Genomic DNA, 21,311 nt, shown 5'->3' on the forward strand with positions numbered 1-21,311 from the left:
TGTTTTGGCCTTTTGAAACATGGTTTCTCTGTATAGCTCTGCATGTCCTGGAACTCACTCTGTAGACCAGGCTAGCCTCTGTGTCCTGAGTGCTGGGATTAAAGGCATGTTACCACCACACATGGCTCAAATGATATTTCAAAATCATTTATAAAAATACTATATATTTTTAAAAGAGTAACGCTAGGTCCTTAGATCTTTTCTGTCCTTTATATACACATACTTCTTAAGGTCTGTCATTTTAAAACCACCCATCAGTATCCTGCAAGTACTTAATAAGCTTTCAAAGATATTCTGGGATATTCTTATCTAGAAAAATATTATGCTATGATGGTGTTTAACATCTCAACCACACCTTTACATAGTTCATAGTTCCAACTTTGATCTGGCATTAGCTATATTCCCACTGGGTCAATAATTTTCCACAGAACTCTATGTCAAAAGAAAAAAATTAACAATTACTGTTTGCTAAGTAGTTAAATCTAGGCAACTTAATGAATATGTGTGTCCTATCAACAAGTAGTCATTTGAAAAAGTAATATGCATAAATTAAAAAATAATATTTTATTTCATTCTTAGATATGCATAATTACTTTCTAATTGATATATGCCTATATCAGGTAGTGCACAACAACTCAAACTGGAGAAATAGACTGAATATCACCATCATAATTTCTTGTCTCAGTGATTTCTGCATATTTTATTGTTGTTCTTTTTGTTTGTTTCCATTTTGTTTTGTTTTGTTTGTTTGTTAGCTGTTTATGACAGCTAATCTCCAAAACTCCACCTCTAAGAAGAAAAAAATGAAATAGCTGAAGATAAAGGAAAGTGAAGAAACATATTGGCAAAAGAGGCTTGGTAAAAAGGTTTTGAGAAGTAGTCAACTTTGGATGAAGTTAGATCAAATTATTTGAACAGTGTCTTTTGACCACATGGTAAATCTAGTGCAAGAAAATGCAATGCAGTGCTGCATGTAGGGAACTAAGGTAAACACTAGAGCTATTCAACAAGGGCATTTTTAACAGTGAGTTAAGACTGTGCAGGCATTAAGACAACTTGTAACACCATGTCAGTTTTTGAAGATTGGGACAGCCACATAAGGGAGGGGCACACATTCCTGGAAGGAGAAGCAACATGCTCAAGGGGGAAAGGGGGAGTAAAGAGAAGGTGATATGTGAAATGCCAGCTGGAGCATAGCATTTGGACGAAAGAGACAAGATCTGGAGTATTGCTATTTAGGTAAAAGCTCTGGGCTAGGAAGCAGATATAAGACAAGACAACTTCATGGCCAGTGAGATGTTTCAGAGAGGAAAGTGCTTGCTGTAGGGTTCTGACAATAGGAGTTTTGTCCTCAAGAACTCATACAGAGAACTGACTCCACAAAGTGGTCCTCTGATCCCCACATGTGTGTCATGGCACTTGCATATCTCCAGTACTCACATCATACACATAGTTTATTTTTTAGGAAGAACTTTGTAAGTTCTATGTGCTTAATGTATACAGTTGTGGAGCAAGAAACTTTGAAATAACCTTGTCTTTTCCCTGATTTTAGAGTCAAGTAATTCATCCTGATCTTTCCTAGACACAGAACATTACTGACAACTTCAGTTATTCCCTCTCCCTCCTGACTCGATTCCCTGCCAAGCTTGCTTGTTGTGTGCTGGTGAAGCCACCTATCAACCAGGAGAAGACAGAGAAGAGCAGAGCATGGGCATGTTCCAGAGACAGATCAGGAGGCATATGAAAATTCTCAAGAATGACTTCACCCACAAAACCACTATGCAAAGAAGAGGAAGAAACCACAAAACCACCCAAACACATTCACTAAATTGTCCAGACTCCCTTCCATGATCTTGAATTGCTAAACACATGTTAAGCCACACACTCATCCTGAAAAGGGCAGTGTCTTCTTACATGCTATGGATTATTCCAGTAGTAAAGAACTCTGGTTTCATCCCCGATGATAAATAAGACCAATGATCTCAACTACTGGGCAACAAATGTCTGTCTGTCTTCTGTTCTCCTTGCTGTTTTCAACACTAGAAGAGAGTGATGTTTCTGAGGATGCAGAGTGGCTTTGCTTCCCCCTTAATTAAAGAGGAGCATAGTATTAATCCATTCAGGCAGCTGAAACAGTACATCACTGTGGGAAGCGATTTCTGCTGTGCCTGTGTAGCCTAATTGGTAAACAAGCAATGTGCACATGTGCGAGAGTGTTTTCGTGCCAAGTCACGGCCCATCCCGAGGCGTGGTGATGAGGCTCTGGGAGAGCAGCCAATCAGGTGTGGACACGCCACACTAAGGTGTATATAAGCAGTGCCTTTTTGGTGCTTGGGGTCTTCCTCTTCATGTTGAAACTGGTATAATAAAGTTGCTGCAGAAGGATCCGGTTTCTCATGCGTGTGTTCTTGCTGGCGAGACAATAGCGTGTGTGAGACATCACAGCAACCTTAGCTCTTCATTTGCACACATTTGTATTTCACAGTCTAGAGACCAGACCAGAAAGTGCAGAATTAAGACAAAAGGAGGTTCCATAGCTAGAGAGATGTTTCTCATAGATGGGGCCTTTGTATCACACCATCACGTAGTATAAGAAGACAAGGGAGATCTCTGAAGTATCTTTAGTCAGGAGTATCTAAAGGAAATCAAATATAGACTGATTATATTTAAATATATTTAATAAAATGATTTATTAAATAATCTAAAATAATATGATTGAAATACTACAACAGGATCCATCCCATAATCAGCCTCCAAATGCTGACACCATTGCATACACCAGCAAAATTTTGCTGAAAGGACCCTGATAAAGCTGTCTCTTGTGAGACTATGCCGGGGCCTAGCAAACACAGAAGTGGATACTCACAGTCAGCTATTGGATGGAATACAGGGCCCCCTATGGAGGAGCTAGAGAAAGTACCCAAGGAGCTAAAGGGATCTGCAACCCTATAGGTGGAACAACAATATGAACTAACCGGAGCTCTTGTCTCTAGCTGCATATGTATCAAAAGATGGCCTAGTCGGCCATCACTGGAAAGAGAGGCCCATTGGTCATGCAAACTTTATATGCCCCAGTACAGGGGAACACCAGGGCCAGGAAGTGGTAGTGGGTGGGTAGGGGATTGGGGGGGAGGGTATGGGGGACTTTTGGGATAGCATTGGAAATGTAAATGAGGAAAATACCTAATAAAAAATTAAAAAGAAAAAAAAAGAAATACTACAACAGCTCTCAAACACGTAGAAACTGAGAAACTAATAGTTGATCCATTCTCAAGGCTGGGTATCATAGCAGTCCCTAAATGGTACCAAAAACCTGAACGATTACTGGAAAATTCCTTAGTCAGTGAAGGAGACCTGGAAATGCTGGTTCAGATATCAACCCAGAAAAAGAATCTTTTTCTATCCTAGTTTCAGACGTCCAGCATCCAGAACTGTGAGAATATTTTATTGTTTCTAAGCACTAACTTTATAGGAACTTACAGCAAACCAAAAAGACTTAGATAGATATCAAAGTATGTAAACAGGAAAGGGGTCAGCCTAAGTTTCACAAGCCAGCTCAGATGAATTTGTTTCTTAACTTATGATAATGTGATTTGAGACACAATTAAAGTGTTCAGAACAATTGTGTCTCAGTTGAAGTCATGAATTTCACTCAGCTGATGCAGATCACAGTGCACATCAGCATGAAACTCCTCTCAGCTTAAGCAGGAATAAGGAGTCAGGAGCATAACATTGGTCTTTTTCCAGGTTTTAACTTTCTTTGTCTTGAAATTCCCTGAAGCTTGTACTCAAAAAGGTTGGGATAATTTACTTTTTAGGCCATTTTTTGGGCATCATTACTGAAATCTCATTTTGGCCTCAGAGAGAAAAGTACTTTCAAAAACTATCATTATCAGCCTTAACAATTGTCTGTAAGCCATCTAATATCAATTAAGGATCAGGGTATGAGAAATAGAATAGGGGCATCAATGAGAAGTGAGAGATGAAAGGACCTATGGAAGGAAACCAAGATATGATGGCTATTCTTGGTGTTCTACTTGAGTACATCTGGAATTAACTAAAATTCAAAAATAGGGAGGGTCCATGTATGAGAAATGTTTGCTTAATTTGAGGTAGGAATAACATTTCTAATCCCAATCTTTGAGATTAGACGATGCGCCTTTAATCCAAATCTTTGAGGTCTAACTTGGGCCACTTGCCTTCTGCTGCAAGCCTACATAAAACATGGAAGAAGGAAGTTTTTGTTCTCTGCCTGCTTGCTCTCACCTTTCTAGCAAATGCATTCCTCCAAAGGCATTAGAGCCAACTTCTTTGGTATTCCAGCATATACTCATACATATGTATACATATATACATATACATATGTGCATACACACACATATGTATATATACACTTAAGCACACACACACATATATATGTCTCATATATATATGTATGAAAGACAGAAAGAGAAAGAGACTCACTCTATTAGTTCTGTTACTCCTAATAATTCTGACTAATACAGAAGGCTATCTATCTGATTTACAAGTTTCCTAGCTAAGCTGAAGCCTTGAACAAAACCAAAGTCATATGGCCCTTTTTACTTCTTGGTCTATACCAACATCCTACTCTACTTTGGCTCAGGGAATTATCTAATTTTAAGATGCTCCCCAATTCAAAAATTATCCATATAATAAAGCCTTTGACATCCTAGTCCTTTTAAGTATTTTTAAACAGTTTGATTTGAATGAGATAGAGACAAGTCTCAGATCCTTTTGAAGTTTGGATCCTGTTTGATCCTTTTGAGGAGTATGCTGAACAACCATTGCTTCCTACTTCTTGGGGATTGCTTTGGGCTAGAGGCAGTTCTTCCTCCTGATCTGTTCTGCTGTGTTTCCTTGAGGAATAAATTTCAGGCTTTGATTTTTCAAAAGTGTTAACAAACCTTTTGTTTAATAGGTCACTGCATTTATATTCTTATTTCCATCTGGGATTTTTTTGGACAAGCCGAAAATCACTGGTAGCCTTAAGGTAGTGTGAGTAAACTATGTCTGAAATATAGGCAGACCTATTTGTGCTTTACACAATGTTAAGTTTTACTGACAATAAATGCACAATATCGATCTTCAGCACGAACCCAGCAGAGGGTCCCAAGGTCCCCAGAGGACTCTCCATGCCCCAGGCCCCCATCACACCCAGGACCTCAGGATCACTGGTGAGTAGAATTCAACATCAATTCCAAGGAATCCCAGAGAGTCTTATGCCAGCAGGAACAGGGAAAAAGGAACCCCACCCGACCACAGGCTGGGATAATTCCAGTCAGGCCAGCCCTGCGCCATCTTCAGCATGAACCAGGCAAGGGTGCCAAGGTCCCCAGAGGACTCTCCACACTGCAGGCCCCCCTAGAACACTCAGGACCTTGAGATCACTGGAAAGCACTTGGGCAACAGAAACAAGAGAGCTTCTTGGACAGGATCCCTTCAGGCCTTCATCTTCACCCAGGAGGCAGAGGTGAAACCCAGACCCCTGGGCACCTTCCTTGCCAGAGGAGAGTTGGCCTCCAGGGAGGGCTCTTACCACAGAACTCAGGAGTCAGATCAAAGCTCAGACTTCTGGACACCTTCCCTGAAAGAAGAGAGCTTGACTGCAGAGAGTGCTCTGACCACTGGGACTCAGGTGAGTGTTGGACTCCCAGGAGTGCGGACATAGGCTAACAGAATCACAGGAGGAACAAGCTCCAGCCAGAGACAGCTAGAACATCTAACACCAGAGATTACCAGATGGCAAAAGGAAAATGAAGAATCTTACTAACAGAAACCAAGACCAATAGGCATCATCAGAACCCAGTATACCCACCACAGCGAGTACTGGATACCCCAACACACCAGAAAAGCAATACTCGGATTTAAAATCATATCTCATGCTGCTGGTGGAGGATTTTAAGAAGAGCATTAATAACTCACTAAAACAAATACAGGGGAACACTGCTAAACAGATAGAAGTCCTTAAAGAATTATAGGAAAACATGACCAAATAGGTAATGGAATTGAACAAAATCATCCAAGATCTAAAAATGGAAGTGAAACAATAACGAAGACCCAAAGGGAGACAACTCTGGGGACAGAAATCCTAGAAAAGAAATCGAGAAACATAGATGCAAGCATCAGCAACAGAATACAAGAGATGGAAGAGAAAATCTCAGGTGCAGAAGATTCCACAGGGAACATGGACACAACAAATAAAGAAAATGAAAAATGCAAAAAGATCCTAACTCAAAACATCCAGAAAATCCAGGACACAATGGGAAGACCAAACATAAGGATAATAGGAATACATGAGAATGAAGATTTTCAACTTAAAGGACCGGTAAATATCTTCAAAAAAATTATAGAAGAAAATGCCCTAACATAAAGAAAGGGATGCCCATGAACATACAAGAAGCCTACAGAACTCCAAATAGACTGGACCATAAAAGAAATTCCTCCCAACATATGATAATCAGAACAGCAAATGCACTTAATAAAAACGGAATATTAAAAGCAAAAGGGAAAAGAGTCAAGTAACATATAAAGGCAAGCCTATTAGAATTACACCAGACTTCTCACCAGAGACTATGAAAGCCAGAAGATCCTGGACAGATGTTATTCAGACCCTAAGAGAACACAAATGCCAGCCCAGGATACTAGATCCAGCAAAAATCTCAATTACCATAGATAGAGAAACCATATTATTCCATGACATAACCAAATTCACACAATATCTTTACACTAATCCAGACCTTCAAAGGATGATAAAGGGAAAAGTTCAACACAAGGAAGGAACCTATACCCTAGAAAAAGCAAGAAAGTAATCCTTCAACAAACCTAAAAGAAGACAGCCACAAGAACAGAACCCCAGCTTTAACAACAGAAACAACAGGAAGCAATAAGTACTTTTCCTTAATTTTTCTTAATATCAATGGACTCAATTCCCAGATAAAAAGACATACACTAACAGATTGGCTACACAAACAGGACTCAACATTTTGTTGCTTACAGGAAACAAACCTCAGGGAAAAAGACAAACACATCCTCAGTGTGAAAGGCTGGGAAACAATTTTCTAAGCAAATGGTCCAAAGAAACAAGCTGGAGTAGTCAAACTAATATCAAATAAAATCGACATACAATGCAAAGTTATCAAAAAAGACAAGGAGGGGCACTTCATACTCACCAAAGTTAAAATCTTCCATGATGAACTCTCAGTTCTGAATATCTATGCTCCAAATGCAAGGGCAGCCACATTCACTAAGGAAACTTTAATGAAGCTCAAAGCACACACTGTACCACACACAATAATAGTGGGAGACTTCAACACACCACTCTCATCATTGGACAGATCCTAGAAACAGAAACTAAACAGAGGCACATTGAAACTATCAGAAGTTATGAAACAAATGGATTAAACAAATATCTACAAAATATATCATCCTAAAACAAAAGCATGTACCTTCTTCTCGGCACCTCATGGTATCTTCTCCAAAAGAGACCATATAATTGGTCACAAAACAGGTCTCAATACATACAAAAATATTGAAATTATCCCATGAATCCTATCAGATCACCACGGATTAATGCTGATCATCAATAACAACATAAATAATAGAAAGCCAACATTCACGTGGAAGCTGAATAACACTTTACTCAATGATACATTGGTCAAGGAAGAAATAAAGAGATTAAAGACTTTTTAGAGTTTAATGAAAATGAAGCCACAGCATACACAAACTTATGGGTCACAATGAAAGCAGTCCAAAGAGGAAAATTCATAGCCCTGAGTGCCTCCAAAAGAAATTAGAGAGAGCATAAACTAGCAGCTTGACAGAACACCTAAAAGCTCTAGAACAAAAGGAAGCAAATTCACCCAAGAGGAGTAGACACCAGGAAATAATCAAACTCAGGGCTGGAATCAACCAAGTGGAAACAAGAAGAACTATTCAAAGAATCAACCAAACAAGGAACTGGTTCTTTGAGAAAATCAACAAGGTAGATAAACTCTTAGCCAGACTAACTAGAGAGCACAGGGTCAGTATCCTAATTAACAAAATCAGAAATGAAAGAGGAAACATAACAGCAGAACCTGAGGAAATCCAAAACACCATCTGATCCTACTACAAAAGTCTATACTCAACAAAACTAGAAAACCTGGATGAAATGGATAACTTCCTAGACAGATACCAGGTACCAAAGTTAAATCAGGATCAGATTAACGATCTAAACAGTCCCATTTCCCCTAAAGAAATAGAGGCAATCATCAATAGTTTCCCAACCAAAAAAAAAAAAAAAAAGCCCAGGACGAGGTGGGTTTAGTGGTTCTATCAGACCTTCAAAGAAGACCTAATTCCAATTCTCCTCAAATTATTCCACAAAATGGAAACAGAAGATACTCTACCCAATTCATTCTATGAAGGCACAATTACTCTGATACCTCAACCACATAAAGACTCAACAAAGAAAGAGAGCATCAGACTATTTTCCCTTATGAATATTAATGTTAAAATACTCAATAAAATCCTCACAAACCGAATCCAAGAATGCATCAAAATGATCATCTATCATGATCAAGTAGGCTTCATTCCAGGGATGCAGGGATGTTTTAATATAAGGAAATCCATCAACGTAATCCACTATATAAACAAACTCAAAGACAAAAACCATATGATCATTTCGTTAGATGCTGAGAAAGTATTTAACAAAATCCAACACCCCTTCATGATAAAAGTCTTGGAAACTTCAGGAATTCAAGGCCCAAACCTAAACATAATAAAAGCAATATACAGCAAATCAGCCAATATCAAAGTAAATGGGGAGAAACTTGAAGGAATCTCACTAAAATCAGGGACTAGACATGGCTGCCCAGTTTCTTACTTCCAATTCACTATAATACTTGAAGTCCTAGGCAGAGCAATTAGACAACAAAAGGACATCAAGGGGATACAAATTGAAAAGGGAGAATTCAAAATATCACTATTTGCAGATGATATGATAGTATATATAAGTGATCCTAAAAATTCCAGTAGAGAACTTCTAAAACTAATAAACAGCTTGTGTGCGGTAGCAGGATATAAAATTAACTCAAACAGTTCAGTGGCCTTTCTCTACACAAAGGATAAACAGGCTGAGAAAGAAATTAGGGAAACAACACCCTTCACAATAGTCACAATTAATATAAAATACCTTGGTGTGACTCTAACCAAGGAAGTGAAAGATCTGTATGATAAGAACTTCAAGTCTCTTAAGAAAAAAATCAAAGAAGATCTCAGAAGATGGAAATATCTCCCATGCTCATGGATTGGCAGGATTAATTATCCTGCCAAAAGCAATCTACAGATTCAATGCAATCCCCATCAAAATTCCAACTCAATTCTTCACAGAGTGAGAAAGAGCAATTTGCAAATTCATCTGGAATAACAAAAAACCTAGGATAGCAAAAACTCTTCTCAAAGATAAAAGAACCTCTGGGGGAATCACCATGCCTAACCTCAAGCTGTACTACACAGCAATTGTAATAAAAAACTGCATGGTACTGGTACAATGACAGACAGGTGTATCAATGGAATACAATTGAAGTCCCAGAAATGAAGACACACACCTATGGTCACTTGATATTTGAAAAAGGAGCTAAACCCATCCAGTGGAAAAAAGACAGAATTTTCAACAAATGGTGCTGGCACAACTGGCATTATCATGTAGAAGAATTTGAATTGACCCATTCTTATCTCCTTGTATTAAGCTCAAGTCTAAGTGGATCAAGCAACTCCACATAAAACCAGAGACATGAAAACTTATAGAGGAGAAAGTGGGGAAGTTATGGGCACAGGGGGAAAATTCCTGAACAGAACAGCAATGGCTTGTTCTGTAAGATCAAGAATTGACAAATGTGACCTCATAAAATTGCAAAGCTTCTGTAAGGCAAAAGACACTGTCAATAAGACAAAAAGGCCACCAACAGATTGAGAAAGGATTCGTACCAATCCTAACTTCAATAGGGGATTAATATCCAGTACATACAAAGAATTGAAGAAGCTGTACTCGAGAAAATCAAATAACCCCATTAAAAAGGGGGCACAGAGCTAAACAAAGAGTTCTCAACTGAGGAATACTGAAAGTCTGAGAAACACTTGAAAAAATGTTCAACACCCTTAATCATCAGGGAAATGCAAATCAAAATAACCCTGAGATTCCACCTCACACCAGTCAGAATGACTAAGATCAAAAATTCAGGTGACAGCAGATACCGGCAAGGATGTGGAGAAAGAGGAACACTCCTCCATTGTTGATGGGATTTCAAGCTTGTACAACCACCCTGGAATTCAGTCTGGTTGTTCCTCAGAAAATTTGACATAGTACTATTCGAAGATCCTATTGTCAGTGGATACCATATTGCAATACCTCTCCTGATCATATACCCAGAAAATGTTCCAACTTGTAATAAGGACACGTGTTCCACTATGTTCATAGCAGCCTTATTTATAATAGTCAGAAGCTGGAAAGAACCCAGTTCTCCCTCAACAGAGGAATGGATACAGAAAATATGGTACATCTACACAATGGAGTACTACTCAGCTATTAAAAAGAATGAATTTATGAAATTCCTAGCCAAATGGATGGACCTGGAGGGCATCATCCTGAGTGAGGTAACACATTCACAAAGGAACTCACACAATATGTACTCACTGATAAGTGGATATTAGCCCAAAACCTAGGATACCCAAGATATAAGATACAATTTCCTAAACACATGAAACTCAAGAAAAATGAAGACTGAAGTGTGGGCACTATGCCCCTCCTTAGAAGTGGGAACAAAACACCCATGGAAGGAGTTACAGAGACAAAGTTTGGAGCTGAGATGAAAGGATGGACCATGTAGAGACTGCCATATCCAGGCTATCATTGGGAGGAGAGGCCCTTGGTCTTGCAAAGATTATATTTGTTTTGTTTTTTGAGGGTACAGTCCATCATAGTGGCAAAGGCTAAGAACCAGGAACTTGAGACTGCTAGTCTCATGTCATTCACAATCAGGAAGCAGAGATAGATGGATGCTGGTTTTCAGCTCCCTTCATCATTTTTATTCAGTTTAAGTCTCATGGGATGGTGTGGCCCATATTCAAGTTAAGTCTTCCTCTCACCTCAATCAATTCAATTTAGGAACTTTCTCAAAGATCTGCTCAGAGGTTTGACTCCTAGGTGATTCTGGGTCTCACTAAGTTGAAAATTATTAATTAGTTGTTATGGCTTTTGATAATCACAGGCCCTTTAATTTCACTCTTAATTCTAATATTAACATCAGATTGTATTATAACTTTTACATATGAAATATGAGCACAGAATGGCTAAAAGGAGTTAGAGTAGCTGTTATGTTAACAGAGGCCTTGCTGAAGGCAAGAAGCAGAACTGAGAGAGATTCAGTCATGTATTTGGTTAGCTATTAACCTAATAAACAAGCCACAGAGATCACCCAGTCACTGCTCAAGATGCAAAGCTTATTCAAGAGACAGAGCTGGTTTAACATGTGAAGTTAGTCCCAGGTTTGCAAGGACCAAATGAATAGCAAAATGAGTGAGTTGGAGCAAACCAGAGAATCACATTGAGATGGAGTCCTGGAGAAAAAATTAGAAGATTACGGCCTGCTTATACCATAATACATGCAACTAAAAGTCTGAGGATCTGATTGTCACTGGATACCATATTGTTCCATCCAGGCAGTACATTGCATCATTCTGTAAGTTTCAAAGCTTGGTTTCTTTGATACCATTTTGATATTCCCATGTGCCATGTAGTCCCGATAGGTGATAATGTTTATTTGTATAAATAAGCTATTTATCAGTTTGTGCTTCATGGTTCATGTTGGACATATGGTAACTGTTCATTTGTATATAGCTATAGAGCAAAATGTTGTTGTATAAAATGGAGTTACTTGTGCAAGGTATAGCCTGTAAACCAATGTTATGCTTAATATAGTGTAAATGACAGCATAGCTGAATCTGGTCTCCAAAGATTAGACAAAGTGCTTAACCATGTTTTTATCTAGAGCCTCTTGACTCCAGAAACACAATTTACCCAGCTCATTCACAGATGGTACTCTTCTGCTACACACAGGCTCTATCACTGTGGTTCTGTTAAGTCCCTCTGTAAGTGGTGGAACTTTAAGAAAAGTAATAATGAATTCCAGTGGGTTGGGGTACTTTGGGACAAATTAGTCAAACCTTCAATAATTGCATTGTGCCTTCAAACAAAAGAAGAAAAAATATCTAGGTTGAATGGCTTTCTTAATTAGAAAAAATAAAAGTCAGTGGAAAAAAAAACTGATTTGAATCCATACAAATCTCTTAAACTTCAGCCTTCTCCCTCCACAAAGACTTCTCTCAGTCTGCTTCTGGCTCTTTCAGCCCCAGTTCTATTCAGTCTCTCAGATTTCCTGATCTTCCTCTCTGCTTATTCAGTCTTCATCCTGGTCCTCAGTTCCACCTCAACTTTAGAACTTGAACTTCTTTTTGCCTCTCCCAGGCAGTTATTAATCTAAACACAATATCTCAATCACAAGTTACTCTCAAACCTGGTGTCAGGCTGAAGTCCGCACCATGGCCAAAGATTTCCCAACTACTCAAAAAGATAGAGCTGTTTTGAATTACTAGAGATGACTTGGAGGCTTGCTTTCTTTTCTTTTCTTTTTTTTTGTTTGTTTGCTTGTTTTTGTTTGTTTGTTTTGTTTTTGCAGGGTTGTATTTTTTTTAATTAGGTATTTTCCTCATTTGCATTTCCAATGCTATCCCCAAAGTCCCCCATAACCCCCCCCCTACTCCCATAACCTCCCACTCACCACTTCTTGGCATTGGCGTTCCCCTGTACTGAGGCATATAAAGTTTGAATGACCAATGGGACACTCTTTCCACTGATGGCCTACTAGGCCATCTTCTGATACATATGCAGCTAGAGACACGAGCTCGGGGGGGGGGGGGTACTGGTTAGTTCATATTGTTGTTCCACCTATAGGGTTGCAGATCCCTTTAGCTCCTTGGGTACTTTATCTAGCTCCTCCATTTAGGGCCCTGTGATCCATCCAATAGCTGACTGTGCGCATCCAATTCTGTGTTTGCTAGGCTCCAGCATAGTCTCCCAAGAGACAGCAATATCAGGGTCCTTTCAGCAAAATCTTGCTTGTGTATGCAATGGTGTCAACGTTTGGAGGCTGATTATGGGATGGATCCCCGGATGTGGCAGTCTCTAGATGGTCCAACATTTTGTCTCAGCTCCAATCTTTGTCTCTGTAACTCCTTCCATGGGTGTTTTGTTCCCAATTCTAAGAAGGGGCAAAGTGTCCACACTTTGGTCTTCGTTCTTCTTGAGTTTCATGAGTTTCCCAAATTGTAAATTATATCTTGTGCATTCTAAGTTTCTGGGCTAATATCCACTTATCAGTGAGTACATATCATGTGAGTTCTTTTGTGATTGGGTTACCTCACTCAGGATGATGCCCTCCAGGTCCATCCATTTGCCTAGAAATTTCATAAATTCACTCTTTTTAATAGTTGAATAGTACTCCATTGTGTAAATGTACCACATTTTCTGTATAAATGCCTCTGTTGAGGGGCATCTAGGTTCTTTCCAACTTCTGGCTATTATAATTAAGGCTGCTATCAACATAGTGGAGCAAGTGTCCTTATCGGTTGGAACATTTTCTGGATATATGCCCAGGAGAGGTATAGCAGGATCCTCTGGTACTACTATGTCCAATTTTTTGAGGAACTGCCAGATTGATTTCCAGAGTGGTTGTACAAGCTTGCAATCCCACCAACAATGGAGGAGTGTTCCTCTTTCTCCAAATCCTTGCCAGCATATGCTGTTGCCTGAATTTTTTATCTTACCCATTATGACTGGTGTTAGATGGAATCTCATGGTTGTTTTTATTTGCATTTCCCTGATTATTAAGGATGCTGAACATTTTTTCAGGTGCTTCTCAGCCATTCGGTATTCCTCAGGTGAGAGTACTTTGTTTAGCTCTGAGCCCCATTTTTTAATGGGGTTATTTGATTTTCTGGAGTCCACCTTCTTCAGTTATAATAGTCCCCTATCTGATTTAGGATAGGTAAAGATCCATTCCCAAACTGTTGGTGGTTTTTTGTCTTATTGACAGTGTCTTTTGCGTTACAGAAGCTTTGCAATTTTATTAGGTCCCATTTGTGAATTCTCGATCTTACAGCACAAGCCATTGCTGTTCTATTCAGGAATTTTTCCCCTGTGCCCATATCTTCGAGGCTTTTCCCTACTTTCTCCTCTATAAGTTTCAGTGTCTCTGGTTTTATGTGGAGTGCTTTAATCCATTTAGATTTAACCTTAGTACAAGGAGATAGGAATGGATCAATTCGCATTCTTCTACATGACTGCCAGCTGTGCCAGCACCATTTGTTGATAATGCTCTTTGTTCCACTGGATGGTTTTAGCTCCCTTGTCAAAGATCAAGTGACCATAGGTGTGTGGGTTGATTTCTGGGTCTTCAATTCTATTCCATTGGTTTACTTGTCTGTCGCTATACCAGCACCATGCAGTTTATATCACAATTGCTCTGTAGTAAAGCTTTAGGTCAGGCATGGTGATTCCACCAGAAGTTCTTTTTTTTTCCATTTTTTATTAGGTATTTAGCTCATTTACATTTCCAATGCTATACCAAAAGTCCCCCATACCCACCCACCCCCACTCCCCTGCCCACCCACTCCACCTTTTTGGCCCTGGTGTTCCCCTGTACTGGGGCATATAAAGTTTGCAAGTCCAATGGCCTCTCTTTCCAGTGATGGCCGACTAGGCCATCTTTTAATATATATGCAGCTACAGTCAAGAGCTCCGGGGTACTGGTTAGTTCATAATGTTGTTCCACCTATAGGGTTGCAGATCCCTTTAGCTCCTTGACTACTTTCTCTAGCTCCTCCATTGGGAGCCCTGTGATCCATCCATTAGCTGACTGTGAGCATCCACTTCTGTGTTTGCTAGGCCCCGGCATAGTGTCACAAGAGACAGCTACATCTGGGTCCTTTCAATAAAATCTTGCTAGTGTATGCAATGGTGTCAGAGTTTGGATGCTGATTATGTGGTGGATCCCTGGATATGGCAGTCTCTACATGGTCCATCCTTTCATCTCAGCTCCAAACTTTGTCTCTGTAACTCCTTCCATGGGTGTTTTGTTCCCAATTCTAAGGAGGGGTATAGTGTCCACACTTCAGTCTTCATTCTTCTTGAGTTTCATGTGTTTAGCAAATTGTATCTTATATCTTGGGTATCCTAGGTTTGGGGCTAATATCCACTTATCAGTGAGTACATATTGTGTGAGTTTCTTTGTGAATGTGTTACCTCACTCAGGATGATGCCCTCCAGGTCCATCCATTTGGCTAGGAATTTCATAAATTCATTCTTTTTAATAGCTGAGTAGTACTCCATTGTGTAGATGTACCACATTTTCTGTATCCATTCCTCTGTTGAGGGGCATCTGGGTTCTTTCCAGCTTCTGGCTATTATAAATAAGGCTGCTATGAACATAGTGGAGCATGTGTCCTTCTTACCCATTGGGGCATCTTCTGGATATATACCCAGGAGAGGTATTGCTGGATCCTCCGGTAGTACTATGTCCAATTTTCTGAGGAACCGCCAGACTGATTTCCAGAGTGGTTGTACAAGCCTGCAATCCCACCAACAATGAAGGAGTGTTCCTCTTTCTCCACATCCACGCCAGCATCTGCTGCCACCTGAATTTTTGATCTTAACCATTCTGACTGGTGTGAGGTTGAATCTCAGGGTTGTTTTGATTTGCATTTCCCTGATGATTAAGGATGTTGAACATTTTTTCAGGTGTTTCTCTGCCATTCGGTATTCCTCAGGTGAGAATTCTTTGTTCAGTTCTGAGCCCCATTTTTTAATGGGGTTATTTGATTTTCTGAAGACCACCTTCTTGAGTTCTTTATATATGTTGGATATTAGTCCCCTATCTGATTTAGGATAGGTAATGATCCTTTCCCAATAGGTTGGTGGTCTTTTTGTCTTACTGACAGTGTCTTTTGCCTTGCAGAAACTTTGGAGTTTCATTAGGTCCCATTTGTCAATTCTCGATCTTACAGCACAAGCCATTGCTGTTCTGTTCAGGAATTTTTCCCCTGTACCCATATCTTCAAGGCTTTTCCCCACTTTCTCCTCTATAAGTTTCAGTGTCTCTGGTTTTATGTGAAGTTCCTTGATCCACTTAGATTTGACCTTATTACAAGGAGATAAGTATGGATCGATTCGCATTCTTCTACACAATAACAACCAGTTGTGCCAGCACCAATTGTTGAAAATGCTGTCTTTCTTCCACTGGATGGTTTTAGCTCCCTTGTCGAAGATCAAGTGACCATAGGTGTGTGGGTTCATTTCTGGGTCTTCAATTCTATTCCATTGGTCTACTTGTCTGTCTCTATACCAGTACCATGCAGTTTTTATCACAATTGCTCTGTAGTAAAGCTTTAGGTCTGGCATGGTGATTCCACCAGAAGTTCTTTTATCCTTGAGAAGACTTTTTGCTATCCTAGGTTTTTTGTTATTCCAGATGAATTTGCAAATTACTCCTTCTAATTTGTTGAAGAATTGAGTTGGAATTTTGATGGGGATTGCATTGAATCTGTAGATTGCTTTTGGCAAGATAGCCATTTTTACAATGTTGATCCTGCCAATCCATGAGCATGGGAGATCTTTCCATCTTCTGAGATCTTTAATTTCTTTCTTCAGAGATTTGAAGTTTTTATCATACAGATCTTTCACTGCCTTAGTTAGAGTCACGCCAAGATATTTTATATTATTTGTGACTATTGAGAAGGGTGTTGTTTCCCTAATTTCTTTCTCAGCCTCTTTATTCTTTGTGTAGAGAAAGGCCATTGACTTGTTTGAGTTTATTTTATATCCAGCTACTTCACCGAAGCTGTTTATCAGGTTTAGGAGTTCTCTGGTAGAATTTTTAGGGTCACTTATATATATTATCATATCATCTGCAAAAAGTGATATTTTGACTTCCTCTTTTCCAATTTGTATCCCCTTGATCTCCTTTTGTTCTCGAATTGCTCTGGCTAATACTTCAAGTACTATGTTGAAAAGGTAGGGAGACAAGGGCAGCCTTGTCTAGTCCCTGATTTTAGTGGGATTGCTTCCAGCTTCTCTCCATTTACTTTGATGTTGGCTACTGGTTTGCTGTAGATTGCTTTTATCATGTTTAGGTATGGGGCTTGAATTCCTGATCTTTCCAAAACTTTTATCATGAATGGGTGTTGGATCTTGTCAAATGCTTTTTCTGCATCTAATGAGATGATCATGTGGTTTTTGTCTTTGAGTTTGTTAATATAATGGATTACATTGATGGATTTTCGTATATTAAACCATCCCTGCATCCCTGGAATAAAACCTACTTGGTCAGGATGGATGATTGCTTTAATATGTTCTTGGATTCGGTTAGCGAGAATTTTATTGAGGATTTTTGCATCTATATTCATAAGAGAAATTGGTCTGAAGTTCTCTATCTTTCTTGGGTCTTTCTGTGGTTTAGGTATCAGAGTAATAGTGGCTTCATAAAATGAGTTGGGTAGAGTACCTTCTACTTCTATTTTGTGAAATAGTTTGTGCAGAACTGGAATTAGATCTTCTTTGAAGGTCTGATAGAACTCTGCACTAAACCCGTCTGGTCCTGGGCTTTTTTTGGCTGGGAGACTATTAATAACTGCTTCTATTCCTTTAGGTGATATGGAACTGTTTAGATGGTCAACTTGATTCTGATTCAACTTTGGTACTTGGTATCTGTCCAGAAATTTGTCCATTTCGTCCAGGTTTTCCAGTTTTGTTGAGTATAGCCTTTTGTAGAAGGATCTGATGGTGTTTTGGATTTCTTCAGGATCTGTTGTTATGTCTCCCTTTTCATTTCTGATTTTGTTAATTAGGATTTTGTCCCTGTGCCCTTTAGTGAGTCTAGCTAATGGTTTATCTATCTTGTTGATTTTCTCAAAGAACCAACTCCTCCTTTGGTTAATTCTTTGAATAGTTCTTCTTGTTTCCACTTGGTTGATTTCACCCCTGAGTTTGATTATTTCTGCCGTCTACTCCTCTTGGGTGAATTTGCTTCCTTTTTTTCTAGAGCTTTTAGATGTGTTGTCAAGCTGCTAGTATGTGCTCTCTCCCATTTCTTCTTGGAGGCACTCAGAGCTATGTGTTTCCCTCTTAGAAATGCTTTCATTGTGTCCCATAGGTTTGGGTACGTTGTGGCTTCATTTTCATTAAACTCTAAAAAGTCTTTAATTTCTTTCTTTATTCCTTCCTTGACCAAGGTATCATTGAGAAGAGTGTTGTTCAGTTTCCACGTGAATGTTGGCTTTCCATTATTTATGTTGTTATTGAAGATCAGTCTTAGGCCATGGTGGTCTGATAGGATACATGGGACAATTTCAATATTTTTGTATCTGTTGAGGCCTGTTTTGTGACCAATTATATGGTCAATTTTGGAGAAGGTCCCGTGAGGTGCTGAGAAGAAGGTATATCCTTTTGTTTTAGGATAAAATATTCTGTAGATATCTGTCAGGTCCATTTGTTTCATAACTTCTGTTAGTTTCACTGTGTCCCTGTTTAGTTTCTGTTTCCACGATCTGTCCATTGATGAAAGTGATGTGTTGAAGTCTCCCACTATTATTGTTTGAGGTGCAACGTGTGCTTTGAGCTTTACTAAGGTGTCTTTAATGAATGTGGCTGCCCTTGCATTTGGAGCGTAGATATTCAGAATTGTGGGTTCCTCTTGGAGAATTTTACCTTTGATGAGTATGAAGTGTCCCTCCTTGTCTTTTTTGATAACTTTGGGTTGGAAGTCGATTTTATTCGATATTAAAATTGCTACCCAGCTTGTTTCTTCAGACCATTTGCTTGGAAAATTGTTTTCCAGCCTTTCACTCTGAGGTAGTGTCTGTCTTTTTCCCTGAGATGGGTTTCCTGTAAGCAGCAGAATGTTGGATCCTGTTTGTGTATCCAGTCTGTTAGTCTATGTCTTTTTATTGGGGAGTTGAGACCATTGATATTAAGAGATATTAAGAAAAATTAATTGTTGCTTCCTGTTATTTTTGTTGTTAAAGTTGGCATTCTGTTCTTGTGGCTGTCTTCTTTCAGTTTTGTTGAGGGATTATCTTCTTGTTTTTTCTAGGGTGTGGTTCCAGTCCTTGTATTGGTTTTTTTCTGTTATTATCCTTTGAAGTGCTGGATTCATGGAGAGATAATGGGTGAATTTAGTTTTGTCGTGGAATACTTTGGTTTCTCCATCTATGGTAATTGAGAGTTTGGCTGGGTATAGTAGCCTGGGCTGGAATTCGTGTTCTCTTAGTGTCTGTATAACATCTGTCCAGGCTCTTCTGGCTTTCATAGTCTCTGGTGAAAAATCTGGTGTAATTCTGATAGGCTTGCCTTTATATGTTACTTGACCTTTTTCCCTTACTGCTTTTAGTATTCTATCTTTATTTAGTGCATTTGTTGTTCTGATTATTATGTGTTGGGAGGAATTTCTTTTCTGGTCCAGTCTATTTGGAGTTCTGTAGGCTTCTTGTATGTTCATGGGCATCTCTTTCTTTAGATTTGGCAAGTTTTCTTCAATAATTTTGTTGAAGATGTTTGCTGGTCCTTTGAGTTGAAAATCTTCATTCTTATCCACTCCTATTATGCGTAGGGTTGGTCTTCTCATTGTGTCCTGGATTTCTTGGATGTTTTGAGTTAGGATCTTTTTGCATTTTCCATTTTCTTTGATTGTTGTGCCGATGTTCTCTATGGTATCTTTTGCACCTGAGATTCTCTCTTCTATCTCTTGTATTCTGTTGCTGATGCTGGCATCTATGACTTGTTTGAGTCAATTTTATATCCAGCTACTTCACAGAAGCTGTTTATCAGGTTTAGGAATTCTATGGTGGAATTTTTAGAGTCACTTATATATACTATTATATCATCTGCAAAAAAGTGGTATTTTGACTTCTTCCTTTCCAATTTTTATCCTCTTGATCTGTTTTGTTGTCGAATTGCTCTGGCTAGGACTTCAAGTACAATGTTGTATAGATAGGGAGAAAGTGGGCATCCTTGTCTAGTCCCTGATTTTCGTGGGATTGCTTCCATCTTCTCACCATTTACTTTGATGTTGGCTACTTGTTTGCAGTAGATTGCTTTTATGATGTTTAGGTATGGGCCTTGAATTACTGATTTCTGAGACTTTTATCATGAATGGGTGTTGGATTTTGTCAAATGCTTTCTCCGTGTCTAACGAGATGATCATGTGGTTTTTGTCTTTGAGTTTGTTTACATAATGGATTACGTTGATGGATTTCCGTATATTAAACCATCCCTGTATGCCTGGAATAAAAACGACTTGGTCAGGATGGATGATGGTTTTAACATGTTCTTGGATTTGGCTAGCAAGAATATTATTGAGTATTTTTGCATCGATATTCATAAGGGAAATAGGTCTGAAGTTCTCTGTCTTTGTTGGATCTTTCTGTGGTTGAGGTATCAGCATAATTGTGACTTCATAGAATGAATTGGGTAGAGTACCTTCTACTTCTATTTTGTGGAATCCTTTGTGCAGAACTGGAATTACATCTTCTTTGAAGGTCTGATAGAACTCTGCAGTAAAGCCATCTGGTCCTGGTCTTTTTGTTGTTGTTGTTGTTGTTGTTGTTGTTGGGAGACTATTAATGACTGCTTCTTTTTCTTTAGGGGATATTGGACTGTTTGGATCATTAACTTGATCCTGATTTAACTTTGGTACCTGGTATCTGTCTAGAAATTTGTCCATTTCATCCAGGTTTTCCAGTTTTGTTGAGTATAGAGTTTTGTTGAGTATAGTATTTTGTAGAAGGATCTGATGGTGTTTTGGATTTCTTCAGGATTTGTTGTTATGTCTCCCTTTTCATTTGTGATTTTGTTAATTAGGATGCAGTCTCTGTGCCCTCTAGGGAGTCTGGCTAAGGGTTTATCTATCTTGTTGATTTTCTCAAAGAACCAGCTCCTGGTTTGGTTGATTCTTTGAAAAGTTCTTCTTGTTTCCACTTGGTTGATTTTGCCCCTGAGTTTGAAGATTTCCTGCAGTCTACTCCTCTTGGGTAAAGGCTTCCTTTTGTTCTAGAGCTTTTAGGTGTGTTGTCAAGCTGCTAGTGTGTGCTTTCTTTAGTTTCTTTTTGGAGGCACTCAGAGCTATGAGTTTCCCTCTGAGAAATGCTTTCATTGTGTCCCATAAGTTTGGGTATGTTGTGGCTTCATTTTCATTAAACTCTAA

The sequence above is a fragment of the Mus musculus genome, chromosome X, assembly GCF_000001635.26.
Source record: "Mus musculus strain C57BL/6J chromosome X, GRCm38.p6 C57BL/6J".
NCBI classification, from domain to species: Eukaryota; Metazoa; Chordata; class Mammalia; order Rodentia; family Muridae; genus Mus; species Mus musculus.